The sequence below is a fragment of the Eubalaena glacialis genome, chromosome 5 (assembly GCF_028564815.1).
Source record: "Eubalaena glacialis isolate mEubGla1 chromosome 5, mEubGla1.1.hap2.+ XY, whole genome shotgun sequence".
NCBI classification, from domain to species: Eukaryota; Metazoa; Chordata; class Mammalia; order Artiodactyla; family Balaenidae; genus Eubalaena; species Eubalaena glacialis.
The window spans coordinates 40187914-40215396 of NC_083720.1; positions in this window are offsets into that span (position 1 = coordinate 40187914).

The window sequence follows — 27483 nt, forward strand, 5'->3', positions numbered from 1 at the left end:
TGTCTCCCAGTAAAATAGATGCAAAAATCCTCAATAAAATATTAGCAAATCAAATCTAAAAAAGTATGAAAGAAATCATATACCACAATCAAGTGGAATTTATCCTAGGTATGTAAGGCTGGTTCAACATCTGAAAATCAATTTAATCCATCACATCAATTGACTAAAAAAGAAAATTTGCATGATCATATCATTAGATGCAGAGAAAGTATTTGAAAGAATCCAACACCCATTCATGATAAAAGTTCTCAGTAAATTATCAACAGAAATTTTTTCAACATGAAAAAGACTATCTACAAAAAGCCTACAGCTAACATTCTACTCAATGGCGAGAAACTTGAAGCTTTCATTTAGATTAGGTGCAAGGCAAGGATGTCTCCTCTCACCACATTTTTTCAACATCATACTGGAAGCTTTTGCTGATGCAGTAAAGAAAGAAAAAGAAATAAATGGTATATAGATTGGGAGGAAAGACTTAAAACTGTTTTTGTTTGGAGATGACATAAGTATCTATGTAGAAAATTGGAAAGAATCAACAACAACAACAAAAAATCTCGGGACTATTAAGTGATTATAGCAAGGTTGCTGAATATAAGGTTAATACACAAAAGTCAGTTGCTTTAACCTAAGTGTCCATCGACAGATGAATGGATAAAGAAGATGTGGCACATATATACAATGGAATATTACTCAGCCATAAAAAGAAACGAAATTGAGTTATTTGTAGTGAGGTGGATGGACCTAGAGTCTGTCATACAGAGTGAAGTAAGTCAGAAAGAGGAAAACAAATACCATATGCTAACACATATATATGGAATCTAAAAAAAAAAAAAAAAAAAAAGGTCATGAAGAACCTAGGGGCAAGATGGGAATAAAGATGCAGACCTACTAGAGAATGGACTTCAGGACACGGGGAGGGAGAAGGGTAAGCTGGGACAAAGTGAGAGAGTGGCATGGACATATATACACTACCAAATGTAAAAGACATAGCTAGTAGGAAGCAGCCACATAGCACAGGGAGATCAGCTCGGTGCTTTGTGACCACCTAAAGGGGTGGGATAAGGATGGTGGGAGGGAGGGAGATGCAAGAGGGAAGAGATATGGGGATATATGTATATGTATATGTATAACTGATTCACTTTGTTATAAAGAAGAAACTAACACACCATTGTAAAGCAATTATACTCCAATAAAGATGTTAAAAAAAAAAAAAGTTGCTTTCCTGAATACCAACAATAAACAAGTGGAATTTGAAATTAAAAACACAATGCCATTTATATTAGCACCCACAAAAGAAAACAGATCATACACAGAATGACAGGCAATATTTGAAAATCATATGCCTGATAAGTAACATATCTAGAATATATGAAAATTCTTACAGGTCAATAATAAAAAAATCATAATGAGGAAAGAAAAAAACTCTGAATAAACATTCCTTCAAAGAAGATGTACAAATGGCCAGTGAGCACATGAAAAGAGGCTCAAAGTCAGTAACCATTAGGAAAAAAAAACAAAAAACAAAACCACAATGACATACCACTATACACCCAACTAGGATGGCAATAATTAAAATAAAAATGAAAACAGTAACAAGTGTTGGGGAGGAGGTGGAGAAGATATAGATCCTGCTAATGAGTTTGTTTTATATTGGGGATGATGAAAATGTTCTAAAATTGTTATAATGCTTGCACAACTCTGTGAATGTATGAAACACCAATGAACAGTACAGTTTAATTAGGTAAATTGTATGGTATGTGAATTTTAGCTCAATAAAGCCAGTTTATATAAACACACATATAAATATGTATTTATAATTACTGTTATTTTTAAGTGCATAGACTCCAGAGAAGATGGGTTGAGTTTGAATTCTAGGTCTGTTGATTCCTAGCTATATACTCTTCAGCTTTGACAGAGCTTTTATCTTTTTTTTGGCACACGCCTTTTATCTCTTATGTAAAATGCTACATCATGAAGTTTTTGTGAATATTAAGAAGGTTACACTGCTTGTTGAGGGTCACATAGGTAGTAATTTGTAATAAAGCATTTAGAACAAGGATCAGCAGACATTTTCTATACAGAGCCAGAAATTAAATATTGTAGGCTTTACAGGCAATATGGTCTTTGTCACAACTACTCAACTCTGATGTTGTATAGCAAAAACAGCCCTAGGAAATATGTAAACAAATGGGCAATAGTGTATTCCAATAAAACTTTATTTACAAAAATCAGTGGAGGGCTGGATTTAGCCTGAGAGCAGTGGCTTGTCTCTGACTTAAAACATAGTCTAGCATTTGGTCGACACTTCATATTTGTCTGTTGCTATCTCCTATGTGCTAGGAAATCCAGACCTAATCCCTTCTGTCTTTCTCTCTGACAATCAAACTATAAAGCCTCCCTTTATGATTTTGATAATATATTGAGCAGTAATACGAGCCTAGATAGACACTCAATTACTGAACTAGATACATGAAAGGGAGACTTGGTGACAGGAATGAGTCCTAAGTTAAATGGCTGGAGCAGATGCCAAAGGCCAGAACAGGAAAATGCACTGCTTTGTCACCAAATCTCCTTAGTTACTAAACTACTGCTCCTTAAATACCCTTTGATCCATGGGTTGGCTCTCAGAGCTCAAAACAAAGCTGAAATGATGGAATCAGATCTGTGGAGAAGCAAGACAATGGGTCCTGCCCTCTGTGAGGAAGCTCAGAAACTGTTATGCATCAGTGGATAGTATATTTCTATATACTTTTTTGGGGGACAAAAAGTACAAAACTTTTAACCCAGAATTCTAATGTCTTTAGAATACTGCCTCTAGCCACATTAATTCTTTAGTCTAAACTCTTTTTCCTTAGAAAGTTAAAATTGCATATCACCAATTGCTTACAAAACTTTCTACTCCTCCTTAACTGTAAAATATTATCATAGAATACATATTTTTTAATCCTGACCTGAAGCCTTTGCTGGTTTATCATTCTCTCAGAAGCATGTGGAGAATTTCAGGCCTTGAAACAACAGGGAGGTACCTCCGGTTCAACTTTCCAGATGCTTTTCATCACTATTCTGCTACTATCCCTCTCTTCCAATCTTGGCTCTGGGATATTTACTGGCATATTTTCTTAGAGACAGTGGCTCTTGTAGCATTGAGCACATACTTTGGGTATGATGGGCTTTATACATACATATGTACTTGTTGAAAGATTTAATGACTGTGACCTGGACTGGGTGATAGGGGATCTGGTTCTAATTCCAGTGTCCCAAAAAGTACACTTTAGGTATTCAGAAAAGCAAAAATAAACACACGTTTTCTTACCCTCAATTTTTTAATTTGTAAAATAAAATTATTATTGTAGGATCCATCTAAATTTTTTTGGTTCAAAATGCAATGATTTGAATAAAAAATATCATTTTATTCATACATATACATGCTTATGGTTGACCACATAACTTACATTCTCATACATTTCTGTAAGAATGGACTATTAGCAAAAATGAAAAAAAAAAATGCAGAGCAGGGAGATGATACAAGTTGGCAAAAATCAAATGCTGCTTGTCAAAGTTGGTCATCAGGATCATAGGATTTTAGTTCCAGTAGGATCTTTGTGTTTCTCAGGATTATTCACAAGTTTGGTACTGTAATCTTGGCCCCATGCTACTTAGAGTGTAAAAATGACCATCTAATTCACATCTGATGTTATGGGCTGCCCATTAATGTCCTCGCAAAATTCATACCTTGAAACTCTAATTCACAAAGTGAAGATATTTGGAGGTGGAGCCTTTGGGAGGTATTTAGGATTAGGTTAGGTCATGAGGGTGGGACCCTAATAATGGGATTAGTGCCCTTATAAGGACCTGAAGAGAAGGTGACATCTCTCTCTTCATGCACAGGCTTGGAGGAAAGGCCATGTGAGCATATAGGAAGAGGGCCCTCACCCAAACCTTGCTGACACCCTAATCTCAGACTCCCAGCCCCCAGAACTGTGAGAAATAAATGTCTGTTGTTTAAGGTACCCAGTCAATGGCATTTTGTTGTAGCAGCGTAAGCTAACTAAGACAGATGCATTTTGAGAAAGAAAATAAAACTGGGCCATTCTGAGGTGTATATGGTTAATTTACCAAATACATTAATCCTGGGTCTATCAGCAAAGAACACAGGACTTGGATCATAGTTATATGTGGAATTTTGACTATATTATAGGAAAGTAATCAGGAAGTGATCGTATATGTACCCTTATGGAGAAGCTACATGTATAAGTCAGCTTGGATTGCCTAATATAACAAAATACTACAGACTGGGTCATTTAAACAACAGAAATTCATTTCCTCAAAGTTCTGGAAGAATTGTCCTACAGATAGCCAACTTCTTGCTGTGTCCTTACATGGCTGAGAGAGAGGTCTGGTGTCTCTTCCTCTTCTTATAAGGCACCAGCCCTACAGGATTAGGGCCCCAAATTTAGAACCTAATTTAACCTTTATCACTTCCTTGCAGTCTCTATCGCCAAATACAGTAACATTGGATTAGGGCTTCAACATGTGAATTTGGGGAACACCACTCAGTCCATAATACTTCAGTACTCACTTTTTAATGATTATAAGGGAATTATTCCTCTCAAAATTCAAAACTTTTGGGGAATCTATCTTCTCTAGAAGTCCACCATTGTTCCCTTTTAATCTATTATTTCCTTTGTATTGTGAGTCAATACTGATGCTTCATAATATATAAAAGAAGAAGTACAGGGCTATCTATTCTGACAGCACATCCTTATTTCCCATTTCTCTAGTGTGGTCTGGAGATACTGATACAGGCAGGACCACCAGGTTCCCATAGAGCGTCTTATGCAAATGAGAAAAAAATAAAATATTCTTTTCCTCTGAGGAGGCAGCTCCATGGGGGGGTCCATGACTTGACAAGCAGGCTGTAGGCTGAAGTTTATCCCCCATTCATCCCCATCTAGTTATGTATGCAGTTGGCAAAACATGTGAAAAGCATATGCACCATCACTGGATATAGGTATTTCATTCCAGCTTCATCTGAGCTTGTCCAAGAAACCTCCCTCAACTTCAAGAGGTGTATGGGGGTGAGAACCATGCTGTCTTATCATACCACGACTGTATTTTTATTCCTCTCCTCTTATGGTGCTAGTTATGCTATGTAACTACTGTTCAACTGCAGTTGCTTACTCCTCGCGTTATTTCTGCTCTCAGAGGCCGTTATCTCTCCTCCCCTTCCCCAAACACACACAGAAACACTCACATAAACAACCACAAACACACACACATCCACATCCACTCACATCCTCACTCCTACACACACACACATATAAACTCATACCCAATCTCATCCTGTTTTTCCAGTCCTCTGTGCTGCCTTCAGTGTCAAATATTAGCTCTAACTCAGAGGGTTGAAGTTTACTGTTTTCCTAATAAGGGATGAATTTGGTTGTTTTGTTCTTTGTTTACCTGACTTCAATTCCAAGATACAAACTCATGTGCAAAAACTCACTCCAGACATAATTCTCTAAAGCTATTCATCCCTAATATATCTGACACCTCAGTGAGGGTGCCTTCTCTCATTCCATCCCATTCTAACAAAAAGGAGGTGATTTTTATTGATTGATTACAATTGATCATTATTGTTTACATTTATTATTTCACTTGATCCTTAAATGATCAGACAAGACTGCTTTATTGTCCCAAGTTTACAAATCAAGATCTGAGGCTCAAGAAGGCTCAAGAGGCTCTGTCTGACGAGGACAATATAGCTAAGGATTTGTAAATATGGGAGCTCAACAAATTAAAATTTTTTCCTTCAGAGCTCCTGCCCATTTTCCAATATTAATCTCACATCTGAGAAGCTCTTAACAGAGCTTTATGTGGTCAAGTAAAGTCTACAATCAAGTTAGCCTAGCTTATAAATACTTCTTAAAAAAATTTTGTAGCCTAACAAAATAGGCATGAGTAAACAATTCATAGCAATGATTGTAATTAATATCACATCTACATCTACCACAGTCCTGATCCAACATTAAAAATAGATAACAATAGTTTACTGATTGCATATCAAATCTATTATAATTATAGTAAACTTAAATCTTCATCATTTTTCTTTTTCTTGATTTTACACTGTCTTTACCTTTCTGCCCAATTTCTTTCCTGATTCTTGCAAACCTACATGCTTTATACTGATTCTCTCTTAGCAAGTCTTTATCTACAAAGTCATGAATACAACACCGAAGTAAAGATGAAAATTTATTTTATTCTATTCACATATGTCAGAAATTGGTATAAATATAGAGCTGGATAAGGAATGGGGAATAACAAATGCTTCCAAAAAGAACTTGTACAAGAAGAAACAGCTTGAACATTTTGGATTAAAGCTGGTTGTTATGGACTTTATGTATGTATCCCTACCCCAAATTCATATGTTGAAATCCTAACCCTGAGGTGACGGTATGAGGAGATGGGGCCTTTGGGATATGATTAGGTCATGAGAGTGGAGCCCCAATAAAAAGGATTAGTGTCCTTAAAAAAGGGACCCAAGAGAAGTCTCTTGACGCTTCTACCATGTGAGGACACAGTGAGAAGGCTGCCGTCTGTGAACCAGAAAGTGGGCCCTCACTGGACTGAATGGGCCAGTGCCTTGATCTTGGACTTCCCAGTCTTCAGAACTGTGAAAAACAAATGTTTGTTGTTAAAGCCACCCACTCTGTATTATTCTTGTTATAGCAGCCCAAACAGACTAAGACATGGGTTATGTACTGGAAAGTTGAAAGGGAAAAATAAATAAGTGACAAATAACCATTCTTACTGAATGCTGAATCTAATGTGTATTTGAACACTTGTGATAATTGAGAACTTCTTGAAACAATGTTCTTTATAGAGGTCAGACAATTTTGGAACTATTTTATTAATTGAGTGTAAACCTGACTCTGAAAAATGTCTCTTCTTAATTCTATCTTTGGAAGTCACAGAGAATAACTGCTAAGCCCCTTCCACATAGTAATTCATATATAATAATGATAACTCATCCAAATATATGATTTATTTTCAGAATCAGCATATTAGAACATCATCTCCATTCATGAATCCCCAGTCACTGTAGAAAAACAGACAACTAGCTGTTTCTTTCTTTTGCCCTACATATTAGTTGGATTCATTTCTTGATACATTTCTCCCCAGGCCTTATACTGAAATCACACTGAACAACAAAACCACCCATTGTACACTCTCTGTCCTCTTCCACTTTTATGCCATAAATATTACAGTGTCCTCAGCCTGTAGTGCCCTTCTCAGCATTCTTGGATATCAAAAAAGTCTATTCATTTTTAAAAGCTCACTTAAAATATCATCTAATAGGTGATAAAACATAAAAGTATGGACTTTGGAGTCATACAGGATTTAAGTTTGCCACTTACTAGCCCTGAAATGTAGAGCAAATTATGTGTCTTCTCTAAGAGAATAAGCCCCTGGCTTAGGTTTATGCTCTCTATTTTTCTCTACATAAACTCTCACTTTAGGTGATCTCACACTAGCCCGTGCCTTTGAATAGCAATTGTAAGTTGAAAACCCAAATTTGTATCTGCAGGAAAACATTTTGAGCTTCAAATACATATGCCCAACTGTCTACTGGATATCTTCAGTTTTATATCCCAAACAACACGCCCAAATAGAACAATTAATATCTTCTGTACTGTATTTTAAAAAAAACAAAACAAAACAAACACAAAATTGCTATGTTCACAGTTTCTCTTATCAGTAAATGAAATTCTCATGAATCTAATTGCTTCTGCATAAAATTTACTATTTATCCCTTTTTTTCATCCTCGCATATCCAGTCTAACACCAGTCCTGTTTCTGGAAACTACTGAGTCCCATATCCATGTCTGATACCCCTATCCTAGTACAAGTTCACATCTCCCTTCTGGGACACCTAATAGCATCTTAACTTGTTTCCCTGCTTCTACTCTTGCCCTCTGTTGTCCATTTTCCAGAGAACGATAGACAAATTTTAAAATAATTACATAACGATTCTGCTTCAAAACTTTCAATGCCACCCTGTTATTCTTGGAATGAAATATGAGTTCTTTGCCATCATACACAAAGTTGTACAGGATCTGGCTCTGCACACCACCTGTCTCAACTCTCCCCCACCACACTCTCCTTGTTCACTCACTTGTCAGCTTTGTTGATTCTCTCCCTTTTCTAGGTCTTTGCTCTTGCTTTTCCATGTAGAATGCTCTTCTGCAGAATTTTCCCATAACTGGCTTATTTTCAACCTTCAGTGTTTGACACAGTTAACAGATTTCTGACTGTTTTTAAAATTTTTTTATGATCTGTTTGTACCTCTAAAATAATAGTAGAGTGAGAATAGAGGTCTTGTATATTCTGTTCACAGACATATCTCAAGTGCCCAGTATAATGCCTGCCAAACAGTAGATCCCAATATCTAATATCCCAGATCTCAAATAAGTATTTGTACTTGAATGAATGTGTGTTTCAGTTTTGTCCCTGCCAATAAGGATAATGACAGTCTCTTCCTCAAGTTGCCTTGTAAGTTAAATGAGATAATGTTGTATATTGAACTGTTTTAGGGTTAATATTATCTTCTATTTCACTCCTGAGTGTTTGACAGTTTCTGCAACAATGTGAGTGCTCGATATAATATGGACACATTTTTCAAAATTTATAAAAAAAATTGTGCTTTGTTTCTAAAATTATACCACATGTCTGAACCTAAAAAATTTTTAAATCCTTGTCTCTGCAGAATTTTTATCATACTTAAAAGACTTCTAATTTTAACCATATTTCTAAATGGCGTCATTTTTGTTGGCTTTAATTTCAAAACCCAAAGCTTGCAATAAGCAGAGAAGGAACTCAATTAAGCATAGCCCCTAGTGCAAATATTTAATTCTATTCTCATCTCTGTCATTAATAGGGCAATCACCCAGAAATGGGGGGGATTGATCATCAGCACATGGAATGATAATTGTGAAATGATGAAGAAAAGATACCACAAAAATATTAGAGTTTTAGAGTCAGTGTTCGTATCCACTAGTTACAGCTCATTTTTAAAAATGTCTTCTCTCTGCTAGGATCAACAGTTCTTAGAAACAGACTAGACAAGAGGCACACAGTTCTCTTATTTGTAAAAAAAAAAAAAATTAATAGATTATAAAATTAGGGGCCCTGAAATAATGAATAAGTAAAATTGAAAAGCACTAGGCAATTTGATGCATGGCATTAATTGTTCATTCTTTATAATTATTCATAGAATTAAAATCATTAAGTAGTGATAGTAAGCTTTAGCTTTTATGTAGTATTCTTATGCTTTTTTCCAGTACAAGTTAATTATATCAAAAGGATAACCTCATTTGACACAGAAAGGAAGATAAAGCACTTACTACTTAAACATTTTAAACAGAAAGAACAGTAAGGCTTACCCAAGGAGAGGAAAATAAACATCTATTATGTGTGGGTTGCTCTGTATCATATTTTTCCTATTTAATCTTCTTTATAAAAATTATAGGTAAATCAGATTTTGTCCCACTCCGTACATGTGTGACTCAAAGGTTTTCAAAGACATTTAAAGTTACACAGCTTGTTAGGAGACAAGGCTGGAGTCAGTTTATATGGAATGTCTGAAGTACTGAGCAGGGAACCATGTGGAGCTTGTTAGGCGTTTTCTATACATAATCTCTTAAAATTCTCCCCGGTGCCCTGCATCTTGTAGAATTATTATTATTATTGTTATCATTATTATTATTGTTATTATTATTATTTCACAGACAAGGAAGATTAAGGTTCAGAGAGGCCAGGCTGTTTGTCTGGCATCACACAGTTAACAAAACAGATAAGTTGTCATCAGACTAAGATCCCAATATGGGCTCCCAACCTCATGTTCTTGGTAGCTCAGGTTGTGGGAGTTATAGTAAGAGCAAAGGCTTCAAACAGGATGGTCCAAGTTCAAATCCTTTCCCATGACTTGTCAGCTATGTGGTTTCCTGCCAGTCCCTTAATCTCTCTGAGCTTATTTTCCTACCTGCAAAAATGAAGAAAATAAGCAGTCTTCTTCCTGAGGGTGGTTGAGAGGATGAAATGAGATAATTTGTATAAAGCTTAGCCTGGTACCTGTCTCCTACTAATGTTCAGTACCTGTGAGTAACTATTACACCACAAGTCAAGGTCTTTTCTTCGTCATTTCCAGGGTCACAGAATAAGGACATGAACTTAATAAAACACCTTCTGACTTCAAGCTTAACACCTTCTGACTTTCACCAACCTTGAAATAGTAGTATTTATTAGTTGGTATCATTCAGTCCTACTTTTCTTCTCTGTCGTAGAACTGTTCTTGTGACAAAAGGAACATTGCAAGAAGCAGTAGAAGTAGTTCCCAAAATGCTTACTAAAGACACAGGAATAGTCTTAGAGCCCCTGGAAATACCCCAAGAGACACAGACGTGAGCAAAGCTGAGGAACCGAGTCAGCACATGGGGAAGATGGAGCTCGCCCAGAATTAGAACAATCAAGTGTGGAGTGTTGTGGAGAAGTTTGCCACCACATGAGAAAGAGGAGAGGTTGTGACAGTTTCTCACTAACAGCCTCGTGTTATTTTGAACCTTTGCTCCAGCTGGTCTGTGGGGAGGAGATGATGGAAGCAAAGCCTTTATTCACCTGACTGCCTTTCTCATCATCTTCAGAGGCTCCTCTCTCTGAGGTGAGTCTTTCTGGCACTGACCTAAACAGAAAGCTGATGGGGCCAGCATCTCCCCTGCCCACAGGGACACAGGAGACACTCAGCAGTCTGGGGAGGGGAAGGAGAGTGATGGGAGGAGCCCAGGACTCTCCACTTCCTGTCTATATCTCAGTCATCATCCGGGTTCAAACCACCATGACCTCATGCCTGCACTACAGCAGCCGCCCACTTGGCCTCCTAGCTTCCAGATTTGTAGTCTCCATTGCAACTGATCACCTTTACAAAACACAAATCAGATGAGGCCGCTGCCTTGACCTTCTCTGTTTAAAGGCCTTCCCTGGAAGAGCCCCATGAATTGTAGGGTGAACACCTAAACATGGCCAATATGACCCAGCATGACTGACCAAATCTTCCTGCCTCATTTGGGTGCTCCTTCTATATTCTCCAGATCTGGTGCTATTCGTTCTGTTATTGGAAAATTTCCACTCCCTCCTGGAACAGGGCTTTCACGTATATGCCATTTCCTTTGAGAAACATACCACCCTTGCTTTCCCTGTTGACTCCTCTTCATGCTCCCTTCTCAAAGAATAATATGCCACCACTTCAGGCAGCATCTCCCTAGATAGATCCATTGGACTGGGAGGGGTCCTGTTATGTGCTGACCCATGCACTGTGCCTTCCTCTAAAAGAATTTCAGATGATGGTGTACCAATCAGAGTCTAAGTAAAAAAGCAAAGATCCAAAGAAACAGCCGGAAATGCCTTCAGGTTTCAAAGGAGAAAATAGAATGAAGGTAATTAGTTCCATGATTAATGGAGGAATTTAGAAACAAAACAGCAGAAAGTGAGGCAATGCAGATATTATCACCAGTAAGGAACTACTAGGAACCCTAGATGGGAGAGACAAGGAGAAGAGGTGCTTTTACTTCACAGAGGAGATGCAGCCACTGCCTGAGGTAGAGAAGGAAGATAAATGCCCCATTCCCCCCTTCTCCTAGCCTTCTAAACTCATGCTAATTGGCTCCTATCAGCCAAACTGAACCAGAAGCCTACAGGGCCAGACACCCTCTAACATACAGCAGACCAGGAGAGGGACAAAGCCTGGATGTGAGGGGACCAAGTCCCTTTACCAGCAGAGGTTGTTATAATGTTTATTTTAGTAATTGTTTTATTTAATATCAGTCTCTTCAACTATGGAGCTTGCCATGGACTATGCCTATTGGTGTTCACCATGGTATTCACACTTGTACAAAGCAGTCATTGAGTGAACAGTTTGAATGTATCAGTCTGTTCATTCACTAGTTGTCGAGGAACTGCTACATGCCAGCCACAGTAAAGGAAGCAGACCTAGTCCCTGCTTTCATGGGCCTTATAGGTTAGAGCAGGGGGAAAGATAACAGACAAATAATTACATCAAATTAGTAGGTCAAATGGTAAAATGTACCAGGGAGAAAAGTAAGAAAGAAAAAAGGCAAAGGACATTCTAGATGTAGGTAGGGTATGGGAATCCCTGGGTAGGGAGGGAATTCCAGGCCGAAGTGGGAGAAGCCTGGAGGGTAAGGAGGCAAGATGGCTGCAACAGAGCAAATGAGGGGGGCATTTGATGAGTGCAGGGATGTGGATTTGGGAGAGGAGGTGGAGGCAGATTGCTTAGGGTCTTGCAACCACTTTTACTTTGAATGAGAAGGGGAGGCACTGAATGCATGAATATTGCCAATGAATGAATAAACACTAATTGGTGCCCAATTCTAAGGGAATCCTGAATGTTTTAGGAAATCTCAACCCAACCCAGCTCACCTCATCCATTAACTCATGAATTTGTTGATTTCTCTCCAGATTATGCATTTAATCTCCAAAACATTTAGAAATATCTGCTGAGAGCACTAAAGAGAAATAGTGTCTCCTGATAATCTAGAGGCAGAAGAAGAGTCAAGAGAAAGGAGAGGATATTAAAAACTTGTATTATGTACCAGACAGTTTTCTATCCACTGATTTTTAAACTTTGCTACATCACTGCAAGTTATCCTCAGTTTTCAGGTTAGAATATTGAGGTCCAGCAATTTTACATGACCTGTCTGTTGGAACCCAGAACTACTGGTTAATGATCATTAGGTGCTATACACTATGCTTGATACAGCTATATCTTACTGAATTTTGGCAACACCCTTTGGAACAGGTGAATGAGGCAACCAGGGAGAAAAGTTAAAGACAGAAATTTATAAAAGAATAGAAAATCAATAAACTTTGGGAAGGGGGAAAAAAGAAAATAGCATAACTGTATTAACAGTGTGTCAAGATAATCCATCCACTTAACCAAAAATTAATAATACTTGTTTTGAACAAAGCATTTGGAACTCCTGTATGTCCCCACAAATACTATCTGCTAGTATCCTTGTAGTCGTTATTAAATGCTGACTGTACACCATACATTTATATGGTAAATTGTTAATTCAAAGATGCTTCAAAGTTAAGAATCATTATATTCATTTTATATATGAAGAAATGCAGATGCAGAGAGGTTAAGTAGATTATTTAAGCTCACAGGGCTAGGAAAGAAATACTGGAATTTTGACCTGGTGTCCAGAAGTACTCTTGAACCTTGCCCAGATCAGATCAAATGGGCAGTAGGAGGTGCAGGAGATCAGAAGAGGTGGATATTACGATTAGACAATGGGAAGTTTTTTTCCAAGGAGCAGGGCTTTAACTGGGCTTGACCATCAAATTCTCAGTGAATTCATTGTTGCTAGGATATTGGCACCCTCTTCATCATGCATCGTCCTACCTTTTTCTCACTGAAGGAGAAACGTGACTTTCTTACATTTTCATGTTTGACAACTTAATTATTGCCAATTTTCCATATCTGTGATAAGGCACAAATTCTCCAGAAAGAGTGATCATGTATTTATTATTCTTGACAAGGGCTTTCCTGTTCCCTGGCATTCTTTCCCCTGGGGTATAGTGTCCTTAGACTGGACTTCAGTCTTCTTGTGTATGAAAAGGAAATGGCAGCATCCACAGAAGTGTTATGAGGATCACACATGACAAAATATTTAAGAGAGTTTATTTAATACTAGGCATTGGTCTAAGCACTTTATACTTTTTAGTTCATTTGATTTACAGAACGCTTTGTAGCTAAGACAAAGCAAAGTTAAATAAATTCTCTAGAGACAAATAGCTAGCAAAGCCAGAGTTGATATTCAAAGTCAGGACTTTGACTCTGATGTCCTTGCTCTTCAGTTCTTGGCAATGTTGCCTCTTTGTAAATAAAAACAACACATGTAAAGAGTCCTCACACTGGAGCCACTTCATGAGATGTAACAATTGTGACAACTGTGCGTCTCTCTGTGGATGAACATTCTAGACTTACCTAAAGACTTTTTGAAAATCTCTATACTTTTAGGCATGTTTGCCATTTGATCTTGGACATTCTAAGTCACTTGCCCTTTCTGAGCATCATTATTATTTTTACTTTAATTTCATTTCATTTAATTTTTATTTATTTAATTTTTTTTTGCCATGCAGTGTGTCATGGCACGTGAGATCTTAGTTGCCTGACCAGGGATCGAATCTGCACCCCCTGAGGTGGGAGCACAGAGTCTTAACCAATGGACTGCCAGGGAAGTCCCTGAACAACATTATTTTTAATTTAACTTAATTATTCTTATCTGTAAAATGGAATTAATAATACTGATAACACAGTAATTGTTGATAATCAAATAGGATATTTTTGAGTCAAAATACTTTGGGAAATATTTTATTAATATTTAATAAATAATATTTATTTATTAATAATTGTTATTAATTAAATAATAAATGTTTATGTATAATAAACATCAATTACTTCTTGTTAGAACTTATAATTCCTAATTGTTGCTAATTGTTCTCCCCATCACCATAAAGCCAAGATCAAGTCATGCAAATCCCTCCTCCAAAGGTTTTCAGGTTTTTTTCAAATAAATCACTGCAGCATTCCCTACCTGCCATTCACACCTCTCCACGACCTGATTTCAAACTGCTTTTCAACTTCATGTTTAACGCTTTTGCTCATCCACTGGGTTCTAGCCTAACATGACTTCCAATATATTATTTTCTTGTTCCCTCTTCCTTATCTTTGATCACACTTTTCCCTCAAACTGGATGGCATTTCCTTTGTTTTTCATTTGTCCAAGTTCAGTACAGTGTTACAACTGAATGCATGGGTTCTATGGTCTGTCTAGGTTCAAATTTCTGCTCAGCTGCTCACTAGCTGTGTAATCATGTATATGTTACTAATATCTTAGCTTCAGTCTTGTGGTCTGATGTTTGTGTCCCTCCAAAATTCATATGTTAAAATCCTAATGCTCTTTGTGGTGGTGTTAGGAGGTGGGGCCTGCGGGATGTGATTAGATCATGAGGGTGGAGCCCTCATAAATAAGATTAGTGCCCTTACAAAAGGGGCCCTGTAGGGCTCCCTTGTCCCTTCCACCATGGGAAGATACAACCAGATGTCTGTGACCCAGGAGGGTGCTTTCACTTGACCATCCTGGCACCCTGATCTCAGACTTCCACTCTCCAGAACTGTGAGAAATAAAATTTGTTGGTTATAAGCCACCCAGTCTCTGGTATTTTATTACATCAGCCCAAATGAACTAAGTCAAGTGCCCTCACTTACAAAGTGAGTATCTATTCACTAGGTTTTTATGAAAATTAAATAACATTATCTATAGAACAGACTTAGACTATTGTTTTACACATAGTAGACACTAAATATTTATAACAACAATAACAATTATAAATAATCATTATTTGAGAGCCAACTCTTGCTCAATGATAGCCATTCTAGCATGATTGCTCCCTTTCATAACATCTCATAGAACTTTCTGGATGACTTTTTTTTTTTTTTTTTTTTTTTTTGGCACTGATGATCCCTTACCTGGGATTGCAGATACATTCATAGTCGGTAAATTGTTCAGTCAGCCAGTCTGCAATTGTCATTTAGGGGGCACCTACTATGTGGTTGATACTTTGGACAATGAGGATGAAATAGAGATTAAGATGAACAAAATCCCAGCCTATTACTTAAAATGTGCACTATGGGACAACCTCAAAAAAAAGGGACCATAGCTGACTTCTAAATAGTGAGAAGCAGTTAGTTAGATGTATAGAGATCTGTGAGAAGATCAGACAATGTAGAGAGGCAGCAAGTGCAAATGTTCTGAGTCAAAGACTAACTTGGAATGTTTTAGAAATAGAAAAAATGTCTAGTGTGGTGGCATGGGGTGAAGAGAAAGGTGGATACTAGTGAGAAGTGTGCTAGGAGAGACAGAAAGGGGCAAGATCATACATAGCAGTCCTTGTCATGCTGATGATTTTAGATTTTGCTTCAATAGGAAGCCATTAAAGGGCTTTGTGTGGGAGAGAAAAATGGTTAGATTTACAGTGAGATCAAGTCACCCTGGCTAGTGGGTAAGGAATGGCTTAGAGAATCTGGGAGTCTATCACAATGCTTCAGATGTGGATTGACTATGGCTTGTCCTAGGTTTAAATACTATATTTGACAAATACATGATTTGCCATTTCTTCTACTAAATTGTAATGCAATGTTTGTTACTTTTTTATTTGCCCCCGAGACAACAAGCTCTCACACTTGCACATAGTAGCTATGACTCCTTTCTTATAATGAAGTAATACAGGATGAGGAAGTTAAAGCTGGAAAACACAGGTGAAAACAAGCAAGACACCTGCTCTATATTAAGATCAAAATATTCAAGAGACAGAAGGAAAAACAAGCCACTCAGTAACTCTTAACTGCTTCTATTTTTATCACTGCAAAAAAAAATTTATGCACATCAAACATAAAATGCGCTTGTCAGCAAATCTATCACATTTTCAACTTTTTACAGAGCAGCTGATGTACAAAGCAGTTGGTCGTGTGCCACAAAGACTTTTAAATGACTGACTTTTGGCAAAGGCTAGGAAAATAATCACATGAACCCTGCTGCCTTCCAAAGATCAAGTCTGCTTCATGCCAGCTTGGAGAGAAAATTAAATATATAGCCAGAGACTGATATTCTCTAGGAAGTCTAAATTTAGGTAGAAAATATCCTGGGGTGAAGATACAGAAATCCACATTTTAACTCATTATATTTTCCCCCTAAGTGTTCCTCCTTTTGTGTTCCTTGCTGTGTGGTGGTTAAAAACACAGTTTGGGAGTCAGTGACCTGAATGCCACTTACTACCTACTTGATCTTGGCCAAGTTAATTGGCTTCTCTGAGCCCCAGGTTCACAATGTATATGTAAAAATTGATAAAATATTTATTGTAATGATAATAGCTAACATTTGTTTAGTGTATACTCTGTTCCAGATGCCATTCTGATACTTTTTCATGTATTAACTCTTTTATAGGTATAACAATATCATGAGGCAGTACTAAACGTATGTCCCATTTCAAAAATGAGAAAATCTTGGTACTGAGGCAGGGGGACAGGGCGGCTCACTTCACTTATACAAGGCATCACACCCAGTAAGTGGCAGGGTCTAGACTCAAAGCCATGATTTATGGCTTAAGATCCTGAGATATTCTCTACTAACGACTGCCTTTATCTACTATGTTGTACTGCTATAGAAAGATGCAGACTACAAGGTTCTTGTAAAGATTTAATAAGATGGTACATGTAAGGTAATCAGACCTGTTTCTGGTATAGAACAAGCATTTAATAGCTATTAGTTTTTAATACATAAAAAGCAAGAATAAATGACATCTATGTAGGCAGACAAATCAAAACCTTCATATATATTTTTAACATATATTTATTGAATACCTAATACATGTCAGACATTGTTTTGGGTGCTTTGCTATATCAGGAAACAAAAGACATAAAGATGCCAGCTGTTGCATGGCTAAAATTCTAGTGAAAGAGGAAGGATCCCACAGTAAATAATAATTATAATAAATAAATTATATTGTATGTTAGGATGCAATAAGAACTACAGAAAAAACAAATAGAAGAAGAATGGATATAGACAATCTTGAATGCCAGGGTGGTGGTTGGTGAGTGTTAGTTTGAAATTATATAGAGAGTAATTGAGGTAGGCTTCATTGCCTGGGTCTGATTTGAGCAGAGGTTCATGAAGATAAGAAAATTTGGGATTTAGATATCTGTAGGAAGAGTGTTCCAAGCAGAAGGATTAGCCAGGACTAAGGATCTAAGCATGGGTGTTAGAAGAAAGAAAGCTGAGGTATGTGAAGTGAAGGGAGCCAGAGTAGTAGCTGGTAAATAGGTGATGTCATCGGGAGCCAGGCATGTAGAGTTTAAGCACTTTGGCTGTTATTTTTAGTAAAATTGAATCCAAGCAGAACCACCCTAATGTGCCCTCCAGGGTACAAAAGTCTTCTGGTGTTCCTAGTTTCTTGTTTGTGAGGAAAAGATTTCAGCCTCTCAGACCTTCCTTCCTTGAGTTCCAAAGGACAGATTCAAACAGTTACTAATTAGAGGAGAGAGGAAACACAGAAACAAAGGAAAGGCAGTCAAGAAACAATAGTGCAGGAGGAGCTTCAAGACGGCGGAAGAGTAAGACGTGGAGATCACCTTCCTCCCCACAAATACATCAGAAATACATCTACATGTGGAACAACTCATATAGAACACCTACTGAACGTTGGCAGAAGACCTCAGACCTCCCAAAAGGCAAGAAACTCCCCACGTACCTGGGTAGGGAAAAAGAAAAAGAAAAAAACAGAGACAAAAGAATAAGGACAGGACCTGCACCAGTGGGAGGGAGCTGTGAAGGAGGAAAGGTTTCCACACACTAGGAAGCCCCTTCGTAGGTGGAGACTGCGGGTGGCGGAGGGGGGAAGCTTCGGAGCCATGGAGGAGAGCGCAGCAACAGGGGTGTGGAGGGCAAAGCGGAGAGATTCCCGCACAGAAGATTGGTGCCGACTGGCACTCACCAGCCCGAGAAGCTTGTCTGCTCACCCGCTGGGACGGGTGGGGGCTGGGAGCTGAGGCTCCGGCTTCAGAGGTCAGACCCCAGGGAGAGGACTGGGGTTGGCTGCGTGAACACAGCCTGAAGGGGGCTAGTGTGCCACAGCTAGCCAGGAGGGAGTCCAGGAGAATGTCTGGACCTGCCTAAGAGGCAAGAAACCATTGTTTTGGGGTGCACGAGGAGAGGGGATTCAGAGCACCGCTAAACGAGCTCCAGAGATGGGAGCAAGCCACGGCTATCAGCATGGACCCCAGAGACGGGCATGAGATGCTAAGGCTGCTGCTGAAGCCACCAAGAAGCCTGTGTGCAAGCACAGGTCACTATCCACACCTCCCCTCCCAGAAGCCTGTGCAGCCCGCCACTGCCAGGGTCCCGTGACCCAGGGACAACTTCCCCAGGAGAACAAACGGTGCGCCTCAGGCTGGTGCAACGTCACGTTGGGCTCTGCTGACACAGGCTCACCCCACACTCCGTACTCCTCCCTCCCACCGGCCTGAGTGAGCCAGAGCCCCCTAATCAGCTGCTCCTTTAACCCTGTCCTGTCTGAGGGAAGAACAGATGCCCTCAGGCGACCTACACGCAGAGGCGGGTCCAAATTCAAAGCTGAACCCTGGGAGCTGTGTGAACAAAGAAGAGAAAGGGAAATTTCTCCCAGCAGCCTCAGGAGCAGCGGATTAAATCTCCACAATCAACTTGATGTACCCTGCATCTGTGGAATACCTGAATAGACAATGTCTCATCCCAAATTGAGGAGGTGGACTTTGGGAGCAACGATATATATATATATATATATTTTTTTTTTTTCCCCTTTTTCTCTTTTTCTGAGTGTGTATGTGTATGCTTCTGTGTGTGATTTTGTCTGTATAGCTCTGCTTTTACCATTTGTCCTAGGGTTCTGTCTGTCTTTTTTTTTTTTTTTTTTTTTAGTATAGTTTTTAGCACTTGTTATCATTGGTGAATTTGTTTTTTGGTTTGGTTGCTCTCTTTCTTTCTTTCTCTTTTCTTTTTACTACTTAAAAAAAATTTTTTAATAAGTATTTTTTATTTTTTATTTTAATAACTATTTTATTTTATTTTATCTTCTTTCTTTCCTTCTTTCCTTCTTTCCTTCTTTCCTTCCTTCCTTCCTTCCTTCTTTCCTTCTTTCTTTCTTTCTTCCTCCCTTCCTTCCTTCCTTCCTTCCTTTCTTTCTTTCTTTCTTTTCTTTTTTTTTCTTTTCTTTTCTTTTCTTTCCTTTCTCCCTTTTATTCTGAGCCGTGTGGATGACAGGCTCTTGGTGCTCCAGCCAGGCGATAGGGCTGTGCCTCTGAGGTGGGAGAGCCACGTTCAGGACATTGGTCCACAAGAGACCTCCCAGCTCCACATAATATCAAATGGCAAAAATCTCCCAGAGATCTCCATCTCAACGCCAAGACCCAAATCCACTCAACGACCAGCAAGCTACAGTGCTGGACACTCTATGCCAAACAACTAGCAAGAAATGAACACAATGCCACCCATTAGCAGAGAGGCTGCCTAGAATCATAATAAGGCCACAGACACCCCAAAACACAACACCAGACGTGGTCCTGCCCACCAGAAAGACAAGATCCAACCTCATCCACCAGAACACAGGCACTAGTCCCCTCCACAAGGAAGCCTACATAACCCACTGAACCAACCTTAGCCACTGGGGGCAGACACCAAAAACAACTCGAACTACAAACGTGCAGCCTGCAAAAAGGAGACCCCAAACACAGTAAGTTAAGAAGACAGAAACACACAGCAGATGAAGGAGCAAGGTAAAAACACAACAGACCTAACAAATGAAGAGGAAATAGGTAGTCTACCTGAAAAAGAATTCAGAATAATGATAGTAAAGATGATCCAAAATCTTGGAAATAGAATGGAGAAAATACAAGAAACGTTTAACAAGGACCTAGAAGAACTAAAGAGCAAACAAACAGTGATGAACAACACAATAAATGAAATTAAAAATTCTCTAGAAGGGATCAATAGCAGAATAACTGAGGCAGAAGAACGGATAAGTGACCTGGAAGATAAAATAGTGGAAATAACTACTGCAGAACAGAATAAAGAAAAGAGAATGAAAAGAATTGAGGACAGTCTCAGAGTCTGGGACAATATTAAATGCACCAACATTCGAATTATAGGGGTCCCAGAAGAAGAAGAGAAAAAGGGACTGAGAAAATATTTGAAGAGATTATAGTTGAAAACTTCCGTAATATGGGAAAGGAAATAGTTAATCAAGTCCAGGAAGCACAGAGAGTCCCATAGAGGATAAATCCAACGAGAAACATGCCAAGACACATATTCATCAAACTATCAAAACTTAAATACAAAAAACAAATATTAAAAGCAGCAAGGGAAAAACAACAAATAACATACAAGGGAATCCCCATAAGGTTAACAGCTGATCTTTCAGCAGAAACTCTGCAAGCCAGAAGAAAGTATGAGGACATATTTAAAGTGATGAAGGGGAAAAAGCTACAACCAAGATTACTCTACCCAGCAAGGATCTCATTCAGATTTGATGGAGAAATTAAAACTTTTACAGACAAGCAAAAGCTAAGAGAATTCAGCACCACCAAACCAGCTTTACAACAAATGCTAAAGGAATTTCTGTAGGCAGGAAACACAAGAGAAGGAGAAGACCTACAATAACAAACCCAAAACAATTAAGAAAATGGTAATAGGAACATACATATCAATAATTACCTTAAATGTAAAGGGATTAAATGCTCCAACCAAAAGACAAAGACTGGCTGAATGGCTACAAAAACAAGACCTGTATATATGCTGTCTACAAGAGACCCACTTCAGACCTAGGGACACATACAGACTGAAAGTGAGGGGATGGAATAAGATATTCCATGCAAATGGAAATCAAAAGAAAGCTGGAGTAGCAATTCTCATATCAGACAAAATAGACATTTAAACAAAGACTATTACAAGAGACAAAGAAGGACACTACATAATGATCAAGGGATCAATCCAAGAAGAAGACATAACAACTGTAAAAATTTATGCATCCAACATAGGAGCAACCCAATATATAAGGCAAATACTAACAGCCATAAAAGGGGAAATAGACAGTAACACAATCATAGTAGGGGACTTTAACACCCCACTTTCACCAATGGACAGATCATCCAAAATGAAAACAAATAGGAAACACAAGCTTTAAATGACACATTAAACAAGATGGACTTAATTGATATTTACAGGACATTCCATCCAAAAACAACAGAATACACTTTCTTCTCAAGTGCTCATGGAACATTCTCCAGGATAGATCATATCTTGGGTCACAAATCAAGCCTTGGTAAATTTAAGATAATTGAAACGTATCAACTATCTTTTCTGACCACAACACTATGAGACTAGGTTTCAATTACAGGAAAAAAATGTGTAAAAACTACAAACACATGGAGGCTACACAATACACTACTTAATAACCAAGAGATCACTGAAGAAATCAAAGAGGAAATCAAAAAATACCTAGAAACAAATGACAATGAAAACACGATGACCCAAAACCTATGGGATGCAAAAAAAGCAGTTCTAAGAGGGAAGTTTATAGCAATACAATCGTACCTTAAGAAACAAGAAACATCTCAAAGAAACAACCTAACCTTACACCTAAAGCAATTACAGAAAGAAGAACAAAAATACCCAAAGTTACCAGAAGGAAATAAATCATAAAGATCAGATCAGAAATAAATGAAAAAGAAATGAAGGAAATGATAGCAAAGATCAATAAAACTAAAAGCTGGTTCTTTGAGAAGATAAACAAAATTGATAAACCATTAGCCAGACTCATCATGAAAAAAAAGGAGAAGACTGAAATCAATAGAATTAGAAATGAAAAAGGAAAAGTAGCAACTGACACTGCAGAAATTCAAAGGATCATGAGAGATTACTACAAGCATCTATATGCCAATAAAATGGACAACCTGGAAGAAATGGACAAATTCTTAGAAATGCACAATGTTCCGAGACTGAACCAGGAAGAAATAGAAAATATGAACAGACCAATCAGAAGCACTGAAATTGGAACTGTGGTTAAAAATCTCCCAAAAAACAAAAGCCCAGGACCAGATGGCTTCACAGGCGAATTCTATCAAACATTTAGAGAAGAGCTAACACCTATCCTTCTCAAACTCTTCCAAAATATAGCAGAGGGAAGAACACTGCCAAACTCATTGTACGAGGCCACCATCACCCTGATACCAAAACCAGACAAAGAGGTCACAAACAAAGAAAACTACAGGCCAATATCACTGATGAACATAGATGCAAAAATCCTCAACAAAATACTAGCAAACAGAATCCAACAGCACATTAAAAGGATCATACACCATGATCAAGTGTGGTTTATCCCAGGAATGCGAGGATTCTTCAATATACACAAATCAATCAATGTGATACACCATATTAAAAAATTTAAAGAGAAAAACCATATGATCATCTCAATAAAGGCAGAGAAAGCTTTTGACAAAATTCAACACCCATTTATGATAAAAACCCTCCAGAAAGTAGGCATAGAGGGAACTAACCTCAACATAATAAAGGCCATATATGACAAACCCACAGCCAACATCATCCTCAATGGTGAAAAATTGAAACCATTTCCACTAAGATCAAGAACAAGACAAGGTTGCCCACTCTCACCACTATTATTCAACATAGTTTTGGAAGTTTTAGCCACAGCAATCAGAGAAGAAAAAGAAATAAAAGGAATCCAAATCAGAAAAGAAGAAGTCAAGCTGTCACTGTTTGCAGATGACATGATACTATACATAGAGAATCCTAAAGATGTTACCAGAAAACTACTAGAGCTAATCAGTAAATTTGATAAAGTAGCAGGATACATAATTAACGCAGAGAAATCTCTTGCATTCCTATACACTAATGATGAAAAATCTGAAAGTGAAAATAAGAAAACACTCCCATTTACCATTGCAACAAAAAGAATAAAATACCTTGCAATAAACCTACCTAAGGAGACCAAAGACCTGTATGCAGAAAATTATGACACTGATGAAAAAATTAAAGATGATACAAACAGGTGGAGAGATATACAATGTTCTTCGATTGGAAGGATAAACATTGTGAAAATGACTCTACTACCCAAAGCAATCTACAGATTCAATGCAATCCCTATCAAACTACCACTGGTATTTTTCACAGGACTAGAACAAAAAATTTCACAATTTGTATGGAAACACAAAAGACCCCGAATAGCCAAAGCCATCTTGAGAAAGAAAAATGGAGCTGAAGGAATCAAGCTCCCTGACTTCAGACTATACTACAAAGCTACAGTAATCAAGACAGTATGGTACTGCTACAAAAACAGAAATATAGATCAATGGAACGGGATAGACTCCCCAGAGATTAAACCCACACACATATGGTCACCTTATCTTTGATAAAGGAGGCAAGAATATACAGTGGAGAAAAGACAGCCTCTTCAATAAGTGGTGCTGGGAAAACTGGACAGCTACATGTAAAAGAATGAAATTAGAACACTCCCTAACACCATACACAAAAATAAACTCAAAATGGATTAAAGACCTAAATGTAAGGCCAGACACTATCAAACTCTTAGAAGAAAACATAGGCAGAACACTCTTTGACATAAGTCACAGCAAGATCCTTTTGGACCCACCCTCTAGAGAAATGGAAATAAAAACAAAAATAAACAGATAGGACCTAATGAAACTTAAAAGCTTTTGCACAGCAAAGGAAACCATAAAAAAGATGAAAAGAATGGGGGAAAATATTTGCAAATGAAGCAACTGACAAAGGATTAATCTCCAATATTTACAAGCAGCTCATGCATCTCAATATCAAAAAAAAAACAACCCAATCCAAAAATGGGCAGAAGAACCTAAATAGACATTTCTCCAAAGAAGATATACAGATTGCCAACAAACACATGAAAGAATGCTCAACATCTTTAATCATTAGAGAAATGCAAATCAATACTACCATGAGATATCATCTCACACCGGTCAGAGTGGCCATCATCAAAAAATCTACAAACAATAAATGCCGGAGAGGGTGTGGAGAAAAGGGAACCCGTTTGCACTGTTGGTGGGAATGTAAATTGATACAGCCACTATGGAGAACAGTGTGGACGTTTCTCAAAAAATTAAAAGTAGAAATACCATACGACCCAGCAATCCCGCTACTGGGCATATACCTTGAGAAACCCATAATTCAAAAAGATTCATGTACTACAATGTTCATTGCAGCTCTATTTACAATAGCCAGGATATGGAAGCCACCTAAGTGTCCATCAAAAGATGAATGGATAAAGAAGATGTGGCACATATATACAATGGAATATTACTCAGCCATCAAAAGAAATGAAATTGAGTTATTTGTAGTGAGGTGGATGGACCTAGAGTCTGTCATACAGAGTGAAATAAGTCAGAAAGGGAAAAACAAATACCGTATGCTAACACATATATATAGAACGTAAAAAACAAACAAAACAATGGTCATGAAGAACCTAGGGGCAAGACGGGAATAAAGACGCAGACCTACTAGAGAATGGACTTGAGGATACGGGGAGGGGGAAAGGTAAGCTGGGACAAAGTGAGAGAGTGGCATGGACATATATACACTACCAAATGTAAAATAGATAGCTAGTGGGAAGCAGCTGCATAGCACAGGGAGATCAGCTGTGTGCTTTGTGACCACCTGCAGGGGTGGCATAGGGAGGGTGAGAGGGAGGAGACGCAAGAGGGAAGAGATATGGGGATATATGTATACGTATATCTGATTCACTTTGTTATAAAGCATAAACTAACACACCATATTAAAGCAATTATACTCCAATAAAGATGTTAAAAAAAAAAAAGAAAAAAACAATAGTGCAGTGATAAAGCAGGGTCCTGGTTCCTCTTCAAGGGATATGCATATTAATCTGATACATATCTCTGAGTTCTTCTATAGGAACTGAGGCTCCAACCCAGGTGGAGGATGGTAAGTTCAGGCTGAGCACAAGCACATGGACCCTTTCTGGTTTCAACAAGAAGGCTGATGATTGAGATTCCTGGAATGCCATCCTGTAACCTCCCCACCAACCAATATGAAGAATGTCACACACCCTGCAGCCCTCCCCACAAATTTTGCCTATAAAAACTCTTCCCCAACATCCAACAAGGAGTTTGGGTCTTTTGAGCACCAGCCGCCTATTCTGATTGCTTGGCCCTGCAATAAACCTTTCTTCACTCCAAACTCCATTTCAGTTTGGCCTCACTGTGCGTCAGGCACATGAAGTTGGGTTCAACAACAAAATAAGAAGCCATTGTAAGGTTTGGGGTAAAGAAATGGCACGATCTGATTTACTGTTTAATCATTCTGGCTACTGTGTTTGAAACTGAGCAGGACCCTGTAGGGCTCTTGGACATGGAAGTGTTTCTGTGTCCCTGTTTCTTATTTGTAGGGAATAGACCTCAGGCTCCATGAGTTCCAAAGGGCAGATTCTATCAGTTGCTAATCAAGGGAAGGGAGGGAATGCAGAGACAGGGAGGAGCAGCAAAGAAACAATAGCACAGCCTTGGGGCAGGGTCCTGGTTCTACTTCAAGGGATACACATAACAATATCTTTGAGCTCTTCTGCAGAACTAAAACCCCCAACAAATGGAAGATTTTAGCATTCTTCATTCCAGAGAAGGTCACAGTTTGAGAACCTCAAGAAGTTCATCAGGAGACCACCTGAGGCTAGACTAAAGGACTGCAGGCCCTGCACATACCCTGATCCTTATCAGCATCCCTACCCTTGAACCATTGCTATAAAGCTCCTCACCAAATCCTCCCGGGTTGGGACACACAGTTTTGGAGGCACGGGCCTACTCTTTCCCCCTTTGCCTGGTAAAGCAGTAAAGCTATTTTTTCTACTTCACCCAAAACTCTGTCTCTGAGATTCTTTTCGGTGTTGGTGCACAGAGGCTGGGTTTTTGGCATCACGTTGAGAATGGATTGGTGGGGGCAAGAGTGAAAGCTGGGAGGACAGTTTGAACAATGTTTGCAGTGATCCACTAAGAAACGATGGCAACTTACACCAGAGCCAGCAGTGAAAGAAATGAAATGGCAGAGTTCTGGATGTGTTTAGAATGTAGTGCCAAAAGGAACTCCTGGAGAATTGAATATAGGGTGAGAAATGGGAGTCAGTGGTGATGCTAAAGGTTTTGTCTGAGCATCTGGAAGTAAGGGATTATCATCATCTGAGATGGGCAAGATGATGGGTGAAGCAGATTTGGGGGGATCCCTGATCTTTTTCCTTCCACATCATAACTAATAAGTCATAATCCACAAAAATAAGAAAACTAACAATAATAAACTAATAAAACATCTAACATTCACTTAAAGCATATTTTATTTCTTTGCTAAGCATGTTTTTGAATGACCTCATTCAATGCTAATAATAAATCACATAGTTTTATTATCTACATGTTTACAGATAAAGAAAACTACGGTCAGTGAGATAAAGAAACTTGCTCAAGGTGACACAAACATTTTATAACAAAGCTGAGATATAACACCAACCATTTCAATTCCAAAGTCTGAAATGTTGATAGCTATGGTAAATAAATATGCATATATAATTCTCTTATGTTCTTCTAAATTCCTTCTGCTATTGTTTCAGTTCATACCCCTTCATCATTCTTTGACAAAGCTAAAGTAATAGTCTCATATCTGATATCCCTTTCTCTAATTTTGCCATTCTGCATATAACTAGAACAGAGCTCTTCATAAATATTTCTAAATTAATTACATCATGACTTCACTCAAATCCTTCAATGCTTCT